Here is a 21,305-nt window from a genome sequence, read left to right on the forward strand (position 1 = left end):
ATTTTGTTTTGACTCTTATATTATAAGTGATCTCCTGCTAAGGTCTTTTCAATATTTTCAGAACAAAGGTTTTTTGGTAATACTCTTTATGAGATTTTAAAATTTCAGTTTTTTTGTTTTGATTTGAAAGAAAAGGAAATGTTGAAATTCCCAGGAAACAGAAATTCTGAGCTTCCACTAGCTCTAGTTACAGGAGGCCACCTTCAGCAATAGGAAATCCAGTCAGGGATCATCACATTGCTCTCTGCAGCAGACCCCAATATTATAAACATCCATGAATGACTCAGTTCTCTACAGGCCAAGCCATTGCCCACCTGTTATCCCGTTTCCAGGAAAGCTCAGTTGTGGATTGGCATCTATCAGGGTCCATTGTTAGCCAAGTACTTCCATTTACTTGAATAACCCTTTCACGCTATGTTGACCAAGTCTGCCTTAGGTGCTTTCTACAGCAAACACTTTAAATACAAGCATAGAGCCAGCACTCATAACTTCAGATATAAAAATGATACAGGCATATGAATAGGATGAATAAATTCAGTAGAACATAACCTTTAACAGAACAAGGAGTAATGGTCTCAAGTTGCAGTGGGGGAGGTTTAGGTTGGATATTAGGAAAAACTTTTTCACTAGGAGGGTGGTGAAGCACTGGAATGGGTTACCTAGGGAGGTGGTGGAATCTCTTTCCTTTGAGATTTTTAAGATCAGGCTTGACAAAGCCCTGGCTGGGATGATTTAGTTGGGGATTGGTCCTGCTTTGAGCAGGGGGTTGGACTAGATGACCTCCTGAGGTCCCTTCCAACCCTGGTATTCTATGATTCTTTGCAAAGATATGTTACATGGCATGTCTAGCATAAAACATATTCCAGTTATGTCATATTTACACTCATAAGCATATTTCTATAAAGCATTATAGGGTGACACCCTCCTCCTGAACTTACTGCACCCAGGGACCAGGAACCCCAAACCTTGCTAGAACACTTATGAATTACATCATATGGTTTAAAGGTACTGAAAGGGGGTGTGACCAAGGACAAACAAGGATGTTACATGTACTGCCTCCGCCATGGACAGTGTCCAATATGACATAACTGGAATATGTTTTATGCTAGATATGCCATGTAACATATTTTTGACATTTTTATTTGGGGTTTGGATCCCATTGGGAACTGGGTGTCTGGATGTTGGAGACAGGAGCACTTCTTAAGCTGTTTTCAGTTAAGCCTGCGGCAACGTGGTTCAGGCCTGGGGCTGTGTTTGTAGCAGGCTGGCATGTCTGGCACAACCAGGCAAGGCACTGAAGTCCCAAGCTGCCAGGAAAAACGGGCTCAGAGGTGATCCCAGCGCATCAAGTGGTAGTTTCCAAGGGGGTTTCTGTGACCCAACCTGTCACACATCCTATCCACAAACTTATCAAGCTCAGTCTTGAAACAAGTTAATCTTTTTGTCCCCACTACTCCCCTTGGGAGGCTGTTCCAGAACTGCACTCCTCTGACAGTTGGAAGTCTTAGTCTAATTTCAAGCCTAAACTTTTCAATGGCCAGTATATATCCTTTTGTTCTTGTGCCAATGTTGGCGTTTAACTTAAATAACGACTCTCCTACCCAGTGTTTATTCCTCAGATAAATAATCATATCTACCCTCATACTTCATTTGGTTAGGCTAAACAAGTCAACCTCCTTAAGTCTCCTCTCATAAGGTAAGATCTCCATTACTCCGATCATCCTAGTAGTCCTTCTCTGCAGCTGTTCTAGGGTGAATTCATCTTTCTGAAACACTGAAAACCAGAATTGCACATGGTATTCCAGATGAGGTCTCACCAGTACCTTGTATAATAGTACTAACACTCCCCTATGTCTACTGGAAATACCTGGCCTGATGCATCCTTGGATTGTATTGGCTTGTTTCATGGCCATATCACATTGGTGGCTCTTAGTCATCCTGCTATTGACCAATACACCCAGGTCATTCTCCTCTTCCGTCACTTCCAACATATTTCCCCACCTTTTAGCAAAAAATCTTGTTGTTAGTCTCTTAGTGCAGGACCTTGCACTTTGCACTATTAAATTTCATCCCATTTCTATTAGTCCTGTTTTCAAGGTCATCCAAATCTTCTTATATGATATACTGGCCCTCCTCTATATTGGCAAGACTCCCAAATTTGTGTCATCCGCACATTTTATTAGCACACTTCCACTTTTTGTACCAAGATCATTAATGAAAATGTTAAATCAGATTGTTCCCAAGACCGATCCCTAAGGAACTCCACTAGTAACCTCCCTCCAGTCTGACAGTTCACCTTTCAGTATGCCTCATTGTAATCTCCAGTTTAATCAGTTCCTTACTCACATTTCACATCTCACATTGTCACATTTCAGTTCTCATATTAATCTCCATCTTCTCCAATATCACTAGTAATTTCCCATGTAGAACTGTATCAAATGCCTTCCTGAATGCCTAATTTAAAGTTCTTTTAATCAGTTGCACAAACCCCCAGCCCAAAAGTCTATTTCCCTCCCTACTCAGGTGGAGTCCATCACATGAAAACAGTCCTCTGCCTGGGAATGCCTCCCAGTGGTCAAATATCCCAAAGCTCTCCTGATAGCATCATTGCCTGAGCCATCTGTTGATGATTTGAGTCTTGTCTCACCTTCGCTCTCCTTCTCCAGGGACAGGTAGAATCTATGGTTGACAACTTTCTAATCATACAAAACTGAACACCCCTTCCCTGAGGCCCCACCCCTTCCCTGAGGCCCCACTCATTCCATCCCCCCTCCCTCTGTCGCTCACTCTTCCCCACCCTCACTTACTTTCACTGGGCTGGGGCAGGGGGTTGGGCTCCGGGCTGGGGGTGCAGGTTCTGGTGTGGGGCTGGGGATGAGGGGTTTGGGCTGAAAGAGGGGGATCCAGGCTGGGCCAGGGGGTTGGGGTCAGAGGGGGAATGAGGGGTCTTAGCAGCACTTACCATGGCTCCAAGGAAGCAGCCGCCAGGTACCTGCAGCCTCTAGGTGCATGGGCGGCCAGGTGGCTCTGCGCAGTGCATGCTGCCTTTGCACCTGCAGGCACCGCCGTCAGCAGCTCCCATTGGTCATGGTTCCTGGCCAATGGGAGCTGCAGAGCCGGTACTTGGGGTGGGGCCAGTGCGAGGAGCCTCCCAGTCCCTGGCTGCCCCAGTGCCTAGGGGCCTTAGGGACCTGGTGGCCATTTCTGGAAGCCACATGGAGCTAGGGTAGGCAGGAAGTCTGCCTTAGCCCCAGGCCACCATTGCGCCGCTGACTGGACTTTTAATGGCCTGGTCAGCAGTGCTGACCAGAGCTGCCAGGGTCCCTTTTCGACCGGGCATTATGGTCAAAAACCAGACACATTGCAACCCTAGTAGAGTCTCACTTAACATCACCTGAGCCTCCATTTCATTAAGCATCTTCCCCAGCCTGGCATGGTGTTCTTTGATTCCAGCATTCCAGCAAGAATCTAGCAGTATGATCTGTTTTTATGTGATGGACCATCATTGGATTCCTTCTGTAGCCCATAGAGCTAGCTTTAGCAATTATTTAATTCAGCAATAATGCATGAAACCTACAGGCCTGTATCCTGTAAGATATTGGCTTCAGCATTTCACATAAGGTTTGAGGCCTATGTACTTTGGTGCAGATAAGAAGCCTAATGGCCACCACTAAGTTTTGGGGAACTGGAAATAGAGTGTGCAAGGGGGAATTTTGGCCATAACAACACCAGCCAACCACAGGGACATGAGAAAACACTAGCTTTTGGACAAAACATCTGCAGATGTCTGACCAGAAGAGTGCCATGGCAACATATTGACATATATGGTAATAAGTTGAAATCATTAATACACTAACCTACAGGAGAAGGTTCACATCAACATTAGTAGGGTGAGGAAACACAAATAAGGAAGAGGGGGGAAACTCCTACTGAATATGCACTGGATATAGTGGTGTCAGTATAACATATTATAAAAGTTGTATCCCAGCCTGTGTGCAGTAGGAGAGAGAGATGTAGCCCTTGGAAGGTCCCAGGATGATGGCCACTGGTGATGATGAGGAAGGTGATGATGATGAGGAAAATAATGGCTAACATTTCAGGTTGTCCTGCAAGGGATGGTGTGAGTATATGGATGTTCAGATGTACATTATGTACCTCTATCTACCTTATTGGGTTAGAGTGTTTGTGACTTTGCTAAAGGTATTGTTAAACTATTGTAAATATAGAAAAGTTCCTATAGTGTGAGTGTTGCAACTGTGGACATCTGGGTTTCCAATATATGGTAATTTTAACAATACTAGGCCTGATCTTGGGACAAGAACCTGCCAACCATCAAAGTAATAACTGGGAATTCTTAAGTAGCGAACTGGCCTATTTGCATTGCTGCCAGTTTTGTTCTTTCTGGCCGCAACTCCTCTTGTCTTCTGTTCTCACTTGCAGTCTTCTGCAAGTCAATCTCTATCCTTCTGGGTTTTTGAACTCTGGCTACCTCCTTTGTCTCTTTCCTTCTTCTTGTAGGAGTAGCCACTCTTCTCTTCTTCTTTGCCTCTAATCTGCTGTTACTGCCTGCAGCTCCCCTTCATTTTCCAACTCAGCAAATCTGTTCCTCAGCTTTATTTTTCTTTTGCTAGCCAGTCTTTTCCTCTGCCTTGTTCTCATAATAACATGCTTCCACTGGCCACTTTCTGCATCCAACAGTCGGCCCCCACAGTTCTCTGGTATGGCATACTTCTGCAAGTTTTGAGCTTTCCCTTCAGCTTCCTCTCCCCTTCCCTCCATCATCTGCTCAAATGCCATTCAAAACTCAACCATCGTTTCTAGCTGCATCTCCAAACCTCAGATCTTTGGATGGGAATCTGGGAGGCAGTGACCATGAGTTGGTTGAGTTCAGGATCCTGACGCAGGGAAGAAAGGTAAGCAGCAGGATACGGACCCTGGACTTCAGGAAAGCAGACTTCGACTCCCTCAGGGAACGGATGGGTAGGATCCCCTGGGGGACTATCATGAAGGGGAAGGGAGTCCAGGAGAGCTGGCTGTATTTCAAGGAATCCCTGTTGAGGTTACAGGGACAAACCATCCCGATGAGTCGAAAGAATAGTAAACATGGCAAGCGACCAGCTTGGCTTAATGGTGAAATCCTAGCGGATCTTAAACATAAAAAAGAAGCTTACAAGAAGTGGAAGGTTGGACATATGACCAGGGAAGAGTATAAAAATATTGCTCGGGCATGTAGGAAAGATATAAGGAGGGCCAAATCGCACCTGGAGCTGCAGCTAGCAAGAGATGTCAAGAGTAACAAGAAGGGTTTCTTCAGGTATGTTGGCAACAAGAAGAAAGCCAAGGAAAGTGTGGGCCCCTTACTGAATGAGGGAGGCAACCTAGTGACAGAGGATGTGGAAAAAGCTAATGTACTCAATGCTTTTTTTGCCTCTGTTTTCACTAACAAGGTCAGCTCCCAGACTGCTGCGCTGGGCATCACAGAATGGGCAAGAGATGGCCAGCCCTCTGTGGAGATAGAGGTGGTTAGGGACTATTTAGAAAAGCTGGACGTGCACAAGTCCATGGGGCCGGACGAGTTACATCCGAGAGTGCTGAAGGAATTGGCGGCTGTGATTGCAGAGCCCTTGGCCATTATCTTTGAAAACTCGTGGCGAACGGGGGAAGTCCCGGATGACTGGAAAAAGGCTAATGTAGTGCCAATCTTTAAAAAAGGGAAGAAGGAGGATCCTGGGAACTACAGGCCGGTCAGCCTCACCTCAGTCCCTGGAAAAATCATGGAGCAGGTCCTCAAAGAATCAATCCTGAAGCACTTACATGAGAGGAAAGTGATCAGGAACAGTCAGCATGGATTCACCAAGGGAAGGTCATGCCTGACTAATCTAATCGCCTTTTATGATGAGATTACTGGTTCTGTGGATGAAGGGAAAGCAGTGGATGTATTGTTTCTTGACTTTAGCAAAGCTTTTGACACGGTCTCCCACAGTATTCTTGTCAGCAAGTTAAAGAAGTATGGGCTGGATGAATGCACTATAAGGTGGGTAGAAAGCTGGCTAGATTGTCGGGCTCAACGGGTAGTGATAAATGGCTCCATGTCTAGTTGGCAGTCGGTGTCAAGTGGAGTGCCCCAGGGGTCGGTCCTGGGGCCGGTTTTGTTCAATATCTTCATAAATGATCTGGAGGATGGTGTGGATTGCACTCTCAGCAAATTTGCAGATGATACTAAACTGGGAGGAGTGGTAGATACGCTGGAGGGGAGGGATAGGATACAGAAGGACCTAGACAAATTGGAGGATTGGGCCAAAAGAAATCTGATGAGGTTCAATAAGGATAAGTGCAGGGTCCTGCACTTAGGATGGAAGAATCCAATGCACCGCTACAGACTAGGGACCGAATGGCTAGGCAGCAGTTCTGCGGAAAAGGACCTAGGGGTGACAGTGGACGAGAAGCTGGATATGAGTCAACAGTGTGCCCTTGTTGCCAAGAAGGCCAATGGCATTTTGGGATGTATAAGTAGGGGCATAGCCAGCAGATCGAGGGATGTGATCGTTCCCCTCTATTCGACACTGGTGAGGCCTCATCTGGAGTACTGTGTCCAGTTTTGGGCCCCACACTACAAGAAGGATGTGGATAAATTGGAGAGAGTCCAGCGAAGGGCAACAAAAATGATTAGGGGTCTAGAGCACATGACTTATGAGGAGAGGCTGAGGGAGCTGGGATTGTTTAGTCTGCAGAAGAGAAGAATGAGGGGGGATTTGATAGCTGCTTTCAACTACCTGAAAGGGGGTTCCAAAGAGGATGGCTCTAGACTGTTCTCAATGGTAGCAGATGACAGAACGAGGAGTAATGGTCTCAAGTTGCAATGGGGGAGGTTTAGATTGGATATTAGGAAAAACTTTTTCACTAAGAGGGTGGTGAAACACTGGAATGCATTACCTAGGGAGGTGGTAGAATCTCCTTCCTTAGAGGTTTTTAAGGTCAGGCTTGACAAAGCCCTGGCTGGGATGATTTAACTGGGAATTGGTCCTGCTTCGAGCAGGGGGTTGGACTAGATGACCTTCTGGGGTCCCTTCCAACCCTGATATTCTATGATTCTATGATTCTATGATCTTCTTTTCCATCAGATCTGTCAGGCGGCACTTCGTACAAATAAAGCACCTTTCAGGTACCCGCTCCAGAATAATGTACATCCCGCAGCTTCCACATCCAGTCATCTCATCGTCTCTTCCACTCTTCAGGTCACTGCCACTGCAGCCTCTGTAGCTGTCATCGCCTTCCCTCCTAAGATCCTGTGAAAAACACAAACACAATAACCAAAAACAACACCACACACACCCTTTCCAAAACTTCCACTCACACACTCCCCTGTTTTGACCTCTCTTTGCTGGCTCCTGTGCCCCGGCCGGCTGCTTGGCTCCCTTTACAGGCCTGCTAATCAGGGAAATCTCACCCCATAATCAAGGCTCAGCTGTGACCAAAGGCTCTGCTTTTCTCACAACACACTGCCTCCTACCCACTACCTGACTTTGCAAACTGAAAGCAAGGAGAAAACAAACCAGGAAGCAAATAAACAAACAATCTCAAGAACTTACTCACTGCCCCTAAGGAACAGGGGTTTCCTTCTTCAATGGGTCTCCACTCAAAATACTCATATTTTCAACCCTGTTTGCTGGCTCCTGTGCCACGGGTCCAGTCACCCAGCTTCTGCAGCAGTTCATTATTTTCTTGCCTTTTGTATTCCTTTGCATATTGGCTATTTTTAAATGGCTTTAATAACTTCACAGCTGAGCACCAAACACCACATACAGTACCATAATGAGGCTGGATAAATCACTATTGTATGCTGAACATCTAAACACTTTCCCTGACAGGCCCATATAGTCTGTAGCTTTGGATTTACTTTGAATCTGATGAGCAAGGGAAGCCAAAGAGCAAGGTGCATATAAATCAACTAAACTAGCCACTAACTTGTAATTAATGTAAACACTATAGTTTTATCAGAAATTGAATATAGAGAACGCACATGAGTGAGTGTGCAATTACTATTAAATCATTTGGGCAGGACCAGTATTTCAGATAAAATGTAAACTCCAGTATAAATGTGCAATACAGAAGTGCCACCAGCTAGCTACAATTCCTGTTCATGGTTGATTGGTTTCAGATATATCTGAAATGACAGAAAGTCTCTGCCTCTTGGGTTAACTAGCAGAATAATGAATTACACGCCACCTTATTTTAGCAGAGGGAAAAGGCATCTCTATCTTAAAGACAGAAAGAAATTTCCAATGTATAAACAAGAAGCTCCTTCATAAAAATCCCTCCCCAAATTCTATGGTTTGACATATAACATGATATATTGCAATCTGTTGAGACCTCTGGTGCCACCTATAGGTAAAGTGGCACTATATTTACGGTCTTTTGCATAACTGCAAATCAAAGAATGCTGGGAGAAAGTAACTAATAGCCATTGTCTTACCGTTTTTTGTTTGTTTTTTTATTCAGTTGAAGTTTACGCTCTAGGAAAGAGATGATGTTACTCAGAACATTTAATTCATGGCAGGCTGCTTTTGGATTCATGTTAACTTTGATATAGGTCGCCATAGTCTGGCAAGCTCTAGAAAAGATAATAGTACAAAATATCAAAAACAATTTATTCAGGATTTTTTGAATGTGTGATCTTGAGAGTTGGAGTGTTCGCTCTTTGATATTGTAAAGGCTATCAGCCATGGTTCTTTTCCCAAGGGATCAATTGCCTACAGAACATCTTTGTCAGCTGGATTTTCTTGGGAGTGGGTTGTGTGAGTAATATCTGTCAATTGGCAGCTAAGGAAAAAGTAAAAGAGAGGATGGTCTTGTGATTAAGATACTGGATAACAGCTCAGGAGATCTGGATTTAGTTCTTGGCTCTGCAATGGATTCCTGATGTGACCTTGGGCAAAATCACTTAGTCATAGAATATCATAGAATATCAGGGTTGGAAGGGACCTCAGGAGGTCATCTAGTCCAACCCCCTGCTCAAAGCAGGACCAATCCCCAACTAAATCATCCCAGCCAGGGCTTTGTTAAGCCTGACCTTAAAAATATCTAAGGAAGGTGTCATAAATATAAAGGGAAGGGTAAATCCCTTTAAAATCCCTCCTGGCCAGAGGAAAAATCCTCTCACCTGTAAAGGGTTAAAAAACTACAGGTAACCTCGCTGGCACCTGACCAAAATGACCAATGAGGAGACAAGATATTTTCAAAAGCTGAGAGGAGGGAGAGAAACAAGGGGTCTCTATGTCTGTTAGTATGCTGCTTTTGCCGGGGATAGAACAGGAATGGAGTCTTAGAACTTTTAGTAAGTAATCTAGCCAGGTATGCGTTAGATTATGATTTCTTTAAATGGCTGAGAAAAGAATTGTGCTGAATAGAATGACTATTTCTGTCTGTGTGTCTTTTTTGTAACTTAAGGTTTTGCCTAGAGGGATTCTCTATGTTTTGAATCTAATTACCCTGTAAGGTATCTACCATCCTGATTTTACAGAAGTGATTTCTTTACTTCTATTTACTTCTATTTCTATTAAAAGTCTTCTTGTGAGCAAACTGAATGCTTTTTCATTGTTCTCAGATCCAAGGGTTTGGGTCTGTGGTCACCTATGCAAATTGGTGAGGATTTTTACCAAACCTTTCCCAGGAAGTGGGGTGCAAGGGTTGGGAGGATTTTGGGGGGAAAGACGTGTCCAAACTACGTTTCCCAGTAAACCCAGTTAGAGTTTGGTGGTGGCAGTGGATATTCCAAGGACAAAGGATAAAATTAATTTGTACCTTGGGGAAGTTTTAACCTAAGCTGTTAAAAGTAAGCTTAGGAGGTTTTCATGCAGGTCCCCACATCTGTACCCTAGAGTTCAGAGTGGGGGAGGAACCTTGACAGAAGGAGATTCCACCACCTCCCTAGGTAACGCATTCCAGTGTTTCACCACTCTCCTAGTGAAAAAGTTTTTCCTAATATCCAACCTAAACCTCCCCCACTGCAACTTGAGACCATTACTCCTTATTCTGTCATCAGCTACCTCTGAGAACAGTCTAGAGCCATCCTCTTTGGAACCCCCTTTCAGGTAGTTGAAAGCAGCTATCAAATCCCCCCTCATTCTTCTCTTCCACAGACTTAAACAATCCCAGTTCCCTCAGCCTCTCCTCATAAGTCATGTGTTCCAGTCTCTCTGAACATCAGTTCTCTATTTGTAAAATGGGAATAATAATACTTTCTATATAGGTAGAATATATATATATATATATATATATATATATATATATATATATATATATAAAAAATACCATTTTTTCAACATTTTTCAGTAAAAGTTTTATTTTTGGGGAGAAAACTATTTTTAGTAAAATAGTTTTAATTCTTTGATTTCAAAAATCAAAATGCATTTCTTGAAGAAAAAAACCTAAAATCAGAAAACTTTAAGAAAAAAAATCCGTTTTTGTTCCTATTTTCATTATTGAAAATGGCAAAAGGCCACAAAAATCATCTTGTTTGAAAATCCATTTTTGTCTAAAAATATTTTTGATTATTTTGATTATTGTTTTTATGTCACTACCTCTAGCTGAATCTCTGGAATTATCTGTTTTAAAACATTTTCATGCTGAGTTATTTGCATAGGTGGCTTCTCCTGAACTCTGGATCACTCTTATTCTTAAAGATTTGTTGATCTCCCCTGCCACGGCATCTTTCATATCCCTACTGAACTTCAAAAATCTGCAGAGCTTCCTCACTCAGGCCTTGACTCAGCAAGCTACTCAAGCATATGCCTTGCTTTAAGCACATGAATTGTCCTGCTGGCATCAAGACTTCAAAATAGTCCCTTTCTTCAAAGGTGCTCAAAAAATCTCAAATTTTGCTAAGCTTTTAAATTAAAGAACAAGCACATTTTCACAGTTTTCACCTATGTTTTAACCAATTCTCCAAACGACAGACTGTGCTTTCTACAACACTCATCATCACATATTTATGGTGGATATATATCACCCCTGCTGTATTGATAGGGAGGTGTGTCAGGTCCAGCAAGGGGTAAGATGTTAATGAAACTATTGTTCATTGCTACATCATCAGTTAAGTGGAGTTCGGGGTTTCATGTGAATTTATCACTGGCTAACAATTATCATGAAAAATGTTTTCAAAAGGTGCAGAAAAAGAAGGGAAAAACAATTAAATAATTTGAAATGTAAAATAAGGAAGTCATGCTTGCATTTTAACAGTATCCCTTATTCCCTTTCCCTTTAGCTGTATAGAATATTTTATAGGGAAAACCCCTGTGTCTTTCAGGTGGTATTAACGATGGTAGTAACTGTCATTTTGGGGGGAAAAAAAAGAAAAAGTGAATTTAGATGATCAAGAGCTGCTGTTTTCTTTCCGACCCTGTTTTCTTTCAGACAAACATACAAAAAGGAGAGAAAATAATAGCAAAGATAGAAAACACAGCTCTGTCTCTAGCGTTAACCCTTCTTTGCAACCTCACTGCCCAAGAAACACACGTCCAGCACATGGTCTTACCACTACGGTTACATGTGGGCAAAAAACCCGTGGCAGCAAGTTTCAGAGCCTGGTGCTAAAAACAGTTGTGTAGTGTTCAAGTGTGAAGTCTGGGCTCTGAAGCCTGCCCCCCACCCCAAGTTTCAGAGCCTGAGCCTGAACATCGATACGGCTATTTTTAGAGCCACAGAACAAGCCCCGTGAGCCTGAGTCTGTAGACCTGGGCTCTGCAACTCGCTGTGGTGGGTTTCTGCTTGCTGTATAGACGTACCCTCTGAGACCTGGCAAACTTGGACCAGTGTCATGCTATTAAGGTATTGCTTTTAGCTGCCTTCCTGATCACAGGCTCACAGATGTACTGCAAAAGATGGAGTTGTCTTGTTGAGTTAATCAAGACTATTTTAGACCGAAGACAAAAAAAAAGGAGAGATATAGGAAAGCGGAAAAATAAAGCAGGGAAGGAAAATGACACTGAGGGCGGGGGTGAAAGGAGGAATCCAATTCTCACATTTCAGGTATTGATCAGGGTTTAGCTGAAGCTTGTTGAGGTGGCAATGCCATCTGGTTCACTCATTCTGGTAAGACTGTCTCTTGGGGTCAGGACGATGAAGGCTCACTTTGTCAGTGTGTCAGACAATGGGGGTGGCAACCATGATGGTAAAATTTGCTCATTCCTGCCAATGCATCCCCCTGCATCCTATTTAGTGACACCCTCCCAACCCCCAGGTGAAAAATCTCCAAGAAAGGGTGGCCTCCCATTATCATTAACCGATCAAAACACATTTAATTGATTGTAACTATAAATATTCCCTGGAACTTTTCAGCTTGTTGTTATGCCAGTCTCTGACTCTGTCATGAGCCTTGAGGACCTCTTATCACAGTCCTTTTAGCTTAAACATTTTTCACCAGTCTATTTGTCTCCAGCTTTTGCTGACTTTTGTCAAGAATTGTATGTAATACGCTACCTTTAATGAATGATCTTTTATCCATGATCCCACTGCTGAAATATCTGCATGCCTAAATTTAAGATGTGAAGGACAAATAAAGAAAAAAAAATATTTTAAATAAAATCATACAATATCAGGGTTGGAAGGGACCTCAGGAGGTCATCTAGTCCAACCCCCTGCTCAAAGCAGGACTAATCACCAACTAAATCATCCAATTTTTTTCCCCCCAGATCCCTATATGGCCCCCTCAAGGATTGAACTCACAACCCTGGGTTTAGCAGGGCACTGCTCAAACCACTGAGCTATCCCTCCCTTCAAATGTTCATTTGGCTGGTATTCATGACCCTTCTTATTTGCTTTCTGAAAATATTCATTCTTCCAGCAAATTTGTATTAACAAAAATGGCTGAAGAAAGACAAAGTGCCATGCAAACTTTTGAAAATACTGGTGCAAATGTACATTCGGGTGAGTTTTCATTCTGAAAAGGCTTGTTCAGCCATCCAGAAATATCTATGTGAGTTTGTGATAGGAATATCATCCAATCAGAGAATAGAAACAATGTAATGTGACCTGTGACTCATAACACACAGTCTATAGATTAAATCACACTCATCAGATACTTTCTGTGATCAATCTGCCATAAAGCCTGAGGCTAGAATTTGTTCATGCAAAAGATCCATCAAAGAATTCATGGACAGTTCATGAATAGGAAAATAGGGCTAAATGCACCTTCTACATTATTCACGGCAAGTGTTTCACCAAGATCTATGTGTAACCTGACAGCCACACCACTGAAGGTAAGCAATGAGGACCACTAATGCACCTTTCCCCTGTGAATATGTACAAAGTTATTTAGAACAGCTGCTCCCATAATTAGGATACATTGGGGAAATTACAAGTGTTCAATGGCCCTCAACTCCACACTTTTGCTAGTGATAGTGTTAGAGTGCTGGAGTGTATGAAAAACATCTGGGGAAACTAATTGACTTGAGAGCTACCGAAAGTACGTTTTTGTTCTCTGGTGCTAAATGTACTTCTTTATTTTCTAGCTCTAATGGATTCAAGTTCAGAGAACACATTAAACAAGAATGTGGTAGAAGAGCATTGTATGTAAAGATCAACAGATCATGGTCCAAAGCCCACTGAATTCCTAGGCAAGACAGCTACTTCAATCAATGAGCTTTGAATCAGGCCCATAAATCACAGTCCTGCAGCCTAATAGTCCTACTGAAGTCAATTAAGTTACTCAAATTAGTAGGGGTTGCAGATACAGACCCTAAACATGCACATGATAAGGTGCTGTAGGATAGTGAATTTAGCTCTTCAGTTTAACAAATCATTATCTGTCCACATTTAAAAACCGCTAACTTATATTTAGTGATACAGACCAGTTCATTTCAGAGAGATGCAGGTGTTTAAACATGGAGCTCTTCATAGATAAGAAATATTTTGGAAAAGATGTAAAATTAGAAGTTCAGTATCTGGATGCTTAATAAACAATATCAGCATACGTTTATGTAGTATTTCATTCCAAAGGATCCCGAAGCATTTCACAGTTTGATTCACAGACTACACAGGCCCGGTGCTTCACTTCCTCCACCTATGAAATGCAGCCGACTCCAGCATGAAATATGGTAGCTATTTCACAGTACACAGCACCGGTGCACAACAGTTTAAGGCAGGAAATGAAAAATCCAATTGAAGCCACAGCAGGAATTTAGGAAGGGAGAATGTAATCTTTTGGAACAGCTGTAGGTCTTCTTGGCGCAAGTCTAGAAGGAAGGCTTCAGCCCTTCGTGCTCATGAGCAATACCTAAGCTGTCATTTGCAACTTTATGTCCTTCCCTTTTGAGCTTCAGAGAACCATTTCCTTTAACAGCAAGGTGGCAAAATATGCAGGTGACATAACATTATTTTGCTTAGTTGTGACTAAGGGAATTGAGAGGAACTTCAGCAGGGCCTAACAGTTATGGTTCACTGTCAAACAGCCACATTCTATCCCAGTTATGGGTGCATTTCAGTTGAAAGTGAAATGACCTCTTCCCAACCATATCCATTACCGAGCTCCCAGGGTGTTGTGTGGTTTAACTGGAAAACATAATCCCAATTATACATACAAAATGATGGGGTTTAAATTAGCTGTTACCTTTCAAGAAAGAGATATTGGGATCGTGGTGGATAATCCTTTGAAAATACCTGCTCAATGTGTAGCTGCAGTCAAAAAAAAAAAAAAAAGACTACAGAATGTTGGGAACCATTAAGAAAGGGATAGATAATAAGACAGAAAATTTCATAATGCCACTATATAAATCCATCATACGACCACACCTGGAATACTGCATGCAGTTCTTGTTGCTCCATCTCAAAATATATATATATTAGAATTGGAAAAGGTACAGAGAAGGGCAACTAAAATGATTAGGGGTATGTGACAGCTTGCTTATGAGGAGAGATTAAAAAGCCTGAGACTTTTCATTGTGGGAAAGAGAGGACTAAGAGGGGATACAATAGAGGTCTATAATTTTGCGACTGGTGTGGAGAAGGTGAATAAGGAAGTGTTATTTACTCCATCACATAACACAAGAAAAAGGGGTCACCTGATTAAATTAATAGATAGTAGGTTTAAAGCAAACAAAAGGAAGTACTTCTTCACACAATGCATAATAAACCTTTGGAAATGATGGCCAAGGGATGTTGTGAAAGCCAAAACTATAATGGAGTTCAGAAAAGAACTAGATAAGTTCATGGAGGATAGGTCCATCGATGGCTATTAGCCAAGATGGTCAGGGATGTAACTCTATGCTCTGGATTCCAGAAGCTGGGAATGGATGACAGGGGATGATGTATCACTCGATGATTGCCTATTCTGTTCATTCTCTGTGAAGCAAATGGCATTGGTCACTGTAAGAGACAGGATACTGGGATAGCTGGACTCTTGGTTTGACCAGTATGGTGGTTTTCATGTTCTTAACTAACATCTGAAAATCTGTCTATGAGCGTCTGTTAAAAAGTATCCGAAGTGTCATAGTTATTATTTTTATTCCATTGTTTATCCCAGTGTTTGTTATAAGAAAATAAGTTTAACTGAAGTTTAACTTTCTACTATAAGGCTACAGAACATGTTTATCCTCTGCTATTTGCACTTCCCATAATGTTCTATGAGGATAACATAAAATAAAAGTAATTTTACAAGATTATTCACTCAATCTAAAAGCATTTTGCAGAAGGAAATTTACAAGTCAAGAAGCTGCATCTTAGAGAGAGCCAGCACTGGACAAAAAATGCTTCCAATCAGTGTAATTATATGGTCAAAACAAAAACAAAAATACAGAGTTATGAAATGCATCCTGCAACTTCTTGCTGAGAATTATGCTTTGGGATAACCAATACACTCTACCTAACATGTTGTTTGGATAATAGAGAGGAACAAAATAACTGACAACAAGAAAAGAAATGAAAATCTAAATTGTAGAAGGGTAAAATCAATTTATTTTTAAGAAAACTACATCACAACTGGTTGATAAAATCCTGCTGCTCTCAAGCAACACAAAGTCTAAATATCATCTGTTCTACTAAGAGGAGAGACTAATAAATATTTTGTAGAGAAAGGGCAAGGCCCAGTAACTTCCCATTAACCTTCCCACTCCCAGCTTTGGGCATCAGAGAGAAAAGAACCCATTGGAGCCACCCCTGCTCTTGGTCTTGATTCTACAAAGCAAAAACCCTGCCAGCAAAATCAAAATAATCCTCCTTTTTTGCCTATCTCTGCCAATTTGCTTCAGACATGAAGGGATATTCACTCTGATATGGGAAGATTACAAGAGTAAGGACCATCTAGAAGTACCATCTTCTGGAGAAGGACATCTTTGTATCCATCTCCCCTAGGGCTCTCATGCAGGAAACAAAGTGGGCGAAGCACGATTGAACGCTTATGAAGATCAATAGATCAGTGCACAATAGCCCAGATTTCATCTGTCTTTTTTAGCAAAATCAAGAGATCACATTGAAAGACTGTGATAAGAGGTCATCAGGTTATATACTTGTCACTATTGTATCTTCTTTAGGACTGTTTTGTCATTCTACAGATCGCTCCCTCCAATGAACATCTGCAATTGGGAAAGAATCAGCACAGTGCCAATTATAAACATTTTCACAAACTTCTGAAAATGTATTAGACTATTTTTTTGTCTTTGTTGAGGCCCTGATGCAAAGACCACTGACCGCAATGGGCGTCTTTCCATTAGCTCTAATGGGCTTTGGATCAGGTCCTTATAACTCAAGAAGTCAGTTGGAATCTGTGAGGCTGCACAGTTGTAACAGAGGGCAACACTGACGTGGGATGTGAAGAGAAATCATATACCACTCCCCCCCTCAAATGTCAGGGGATGCTGAAGTATATAAAGCGGGTGAATGTGAGAGCTATTGAGAAGGACAGGTCCAGTCAGCATCAACTGAAACTCACTACTCACCAGAGAATTCTCAAAGGGGCATGGTTGTTGTTGGGTTTTTTTGACAGACTGGAGGCCGCTACTACAGAGAATATGTGCCTTCCTTCTAGCAATAATATAGCAGGTTAATTCCACCTTTAGGAATCATGTGAGACTAGTACATGTCAGTGTCTGGCAGCATTAGAGTGGTTTGGAAATGCCTCCTGGAGCTCAGGGCTTGTACCATTGTCAGGTAGCATTATTAGACTGCGTGAGTTGCTGCAGGACCCAGGATCAGGGTCACATCCTCTTAGGGCATGTCTTCACTACCTGCCGGATCAGCGGGCAGCGATCGATCCAGCGGGGATCAATTTATCGCGTCTAGTCTAGACGCAATAACGTGACCCCCAAGCGCTGTCCCGTCGACTCCTGTACTCCAGCGCCAAGAGAGGCACAGGCAGAGTCGACGGGGGAGGAGCAGCAGTCAACTCACCACGGTGGAGACACCACGGTAAGTCAATCTACGTACGTCGACTTCAGCGACGTTATTCACGTAGCTGAAGTTGCATAACTTAGATCAACTTAGATAACTTAGACCCCCCCCCCCCAGTGTAGACCAGGTCTAAGCTTTTCATCTGACATGTCCTTCCCAGGGCCAGGAACCATTCTTTCAGAAATTTGTTACACCAGCAGCGTCTTTTATAAATGTCTTAGAGAGAGTAGCAGTTGCTGCCTGTACCATCATTGAGCCAGATTATCCCTGTTTCTAGAGAAGCAGAGGTGAAAGGAGCCTTGCATGGCATGTGCAATGTCCAGGGTCAACTCCTTTCCTTATCTCCCTACTCCTCCTTACTTACTCACCAGCCTACAGAGTTGATGGGATGCAAATAAGGGAGCAGAATGTACCATTCGATAGACAAGGCAGGGACCATACAAAGGAATGGTAAGTAGGGCTACTACGGTATTGGATCCAGAGGTCTAAATCCACCACAGAAGGTTCCCAGCTATTCTCAAAACACCTTGGGCTATATAGTGGAAGGGGAGTGGCTGTGCAGAATTCACATGTCAAATTGTTGTGTTGTAGGGGTAGAATTCTTCTGGCCTGGCTCCTCAAAGATCCTCTGCTCAAGCTCTTTGTGCCTGAGCTTTGTACAGGTGGTGGTTTAGCATTATGTCCTGATTTGCATGAATTGCCTCCATTCATTCTAAAGGAGTGTTGACTCTGAAGCATAACTGTAACAATCTTTCATGAATATTGTTACTTCTTTCACTTCTGATGTTTTTAATAAAAAAAACATCCAATTACTCTTAGATTGTGAGTGGAGTGTACATAGGGTAAGTAGATACTATTTCCTCTCTCACATGCACAGAGTCTGACCCCTAACAAAATCAGAATATAGATTCTGGTTATTAATGATAATGGGGTATTGGAGTTGTACTGTATTTGGACAATTTTGTTAATATTTTCCCCATTTTTCCCCTTTCCCCTGTGCAATAAATATGTCTGCCTTATCCACTCACTTGCTAGGTAAAATATTCACCATGATTATCAGCAGCTTTTATTTGGGCAGAACAGTTGGCCTGATAAAAACATCAGACTCCATATTTTTAGAAATGAATAAAATAAATGTTCTTGTGATTCCCACCATGCAGTAGTGGACATAACATAAGGTATGAATTTGGCCCAGTATATCAGTTTACTGCTGCCAAAAGAAGTTCAATAAATTCCATGCTGCCAATGCACTGGAATGTTTTGTGAAACTACTGTATTTACTATATGCTAATAAGCATTGTCACGTTATCACTAATTAAGATATGCCTAAAAGACAGGATACCTGTTGAGAGAAAGAATGACTTTGTAAGTAAGAAAAGTAGTACTTGTGGCACCTTAGAGATTAACAAATTTTCTTTTCGTGGATACAGACTAACACGGCTGCTACTCTGAAACCTGTCAATTTGTAAGTAAGGCATTGGCCCTGGCAGGCAGGGGATAGATTTTCCTCCTGCACAGATATCTTGTTTGATCTTGGGTAAGATATCAGACCTGTTAAATAGTGATAACAATAGCTCCGCATTCTGTTGTACATTATCAGGCTTAATTCCTTCTTTATAAAGCTCTTTGTGATCCTTGGATGAAAGATGCTATAGAAGTCACTGAATCATAGAATCACAGAAGATTAGGGTTGGAAGAGGCCTCAGGACGTCATCTAGTCCAACCCCCTGCTCAAAGCAGGACCAACCTCAACTAAATCATCCAGGTCCATGGTATTGTTGTAACCTTTTAGGAAAATATGCACCACTAATGCACCAGGGGATTTTGTTATATAGTATCCTCAAGGAATACAAATGAATGTGTTACAGAAGACTGCGTAAACTGTATTTGGAGCATAATTTACTTTTTTCTTAAATTTGGATGAATCTCATGGAGTTCAAGGTTTTGAGAAATTGTTCCGAATTGAAGTTCACCCTGTTCAGAGGGCCAGAAAGAGACCTATTCAGTATTTAAATCCAAGAACCTTTTATGTTCCATTTAAGCCCTGGTAGATTGAAGTGGGTCTTAAGTGATGCATAGTCCTTGTGCTGACTCACTGAATAGAGGAACGTTTAATTTGAGTTTATTTTTTTTTTCATGTAATGAAATTATGTTTCATTCCAGGAGTGATTCCGTTTATAAGAACAAAAATAAGTTTTTCTCATAGACTCACAGACTTTAAGGACAGAAAACTATTGTGATCATCTGATTTGACCTCCTGCACCTCACAGGCCACAGAACCTCACCCACCCACTACCTAAAGAAGAGTCTGTGCTGTGGATTACAAATAGACCCCTTCTCCACACCTTCTCTCCCATGCTCACCTCCCTTGGAAATGCTAATCTGGAACAAGTGGGCACCCGGGATATGGTATGTGCATCATAATTCTTTCTGTTGGGTTTCTTTTTCTCCATCTCTGCTCTATTTTTCATAATCTCTGCATTTGCTTTTAATTCTGTACCCCTCCACCGACCCACACATACACACACAGCCTCTTCTAACCAGACTCAAATCCACTAGCTTTTGAGTTTGAGTTGAACTCTTGAGCCCACAGTGTTCAGAATTAGGCAAAATGTGTGCACTCATCCATATTTTACAAAGTTTTCTCCTGATCAATTATTTTTCACCCTAAAACAATGCTAGAGTGAGCAGGTGGAGTTAATCCTCCTCTTCCGCACATCTTCCTCTTCCTCTCAAAAAAATTGTGAAGACACCTATGTGGCTATAGGCTGACTTCTTCTCCCATCCATATTACTTTATTTTTGTTCCATATCTGTACGGCCCCTAGCAAAATTTTCAAGTGTTCTAGATGGGACTGGTCTGTTAGACTTCAGTACAGTTTGACTCCTAAATAAGTGACAACTGGTTGGAAGAGGGGGGGCGGGTAAAAAAGAAAAAAAAGGATTACCTTGCATGCTGTCTGGGTCCAGAAGCTACCAGGGACCTCCTGGGGAACGGAGACAAATAGTCTACAAACTTCAGTCCTGACACTGGTGTTCACCCCAACTGAATGTTGTACAGCAGTTTGGGACAGAAGGCTGCATACTTGTGTCATTGATTCCGGCACTGAATATAGAGCCACCTGTATCACGAGTGGTTATCTTAGCCACACATCTAATGGATGCGTTGGCTCATATAACTCCCTCAAAACTTCAACAAGGTGCCATCAGCCTTAAAACTGCATGGAGGGCTAAGTTGGAAGAAAACAATCTGCTGCACACAAGGGTGACAATGTTTTCTATAGGTGCCTATAAACAAGAAGATCTGCTCATCTCTAGAAGAAAACACCTATATCTGTAATTCCTGCTGACTTGCCACAACTGACTCTGCGGTATCTTTTTGCAGTGGCTAGTCATGCATTCATGTCCAGTGCTGCTGGCTCAGTTTCAGTCTCAGATGAACAACAGCATATTGGGGCTGACAGCTGTGTCCTCGCAGAGTGGCAGTAGCTCTGGGACAGAGAGACAGGCATGCTGATGAAATTCAGAAGATCTAGTTTACATCCACCTGTTTGCAGCCTGGAATGCAGCTCCTGGACTAGGTTTAACAGAGTGGCAGCCACAGAAATTTTGCTTAGCCCGATCTTCACAATGTGTCTGCAGGGCAGCAAGGCAGACGGTCAAACATGTGGTGTCAGAGGGCACAATGAGAAGACTGGAGAGTGGACTTGCTACTGTCAGTGTTCAGACCTCTAACTGCCACATCAATCTAGATATTGTCTTGTGATGCATAAGAAGAAAGAAGGCGACCTAGCACAATGGGTCTGTGGTCTGTGATTGGGGCTCCTAGGCACTATGATAATATAAGTAACAATAAGTGAAATGGGAGAAAGACCAGGTCCTGGAACTTTGCTGGATATCCTCCTCTTGGGCATTCAGGTCACACAT

This window comes from Natator depressus, chromosome 4 (assembly GCF_965152275.1).
Source record: "Natator depressus isolate rNatDep1 chromosome 4, rNatDep2.hap1, whole genome shotgun sequence".
Lineage (NCBI taxonomy): Eukaryota > Metazoa > Chordata > Testudines > Cheloniidae > Natator > Natator depressus.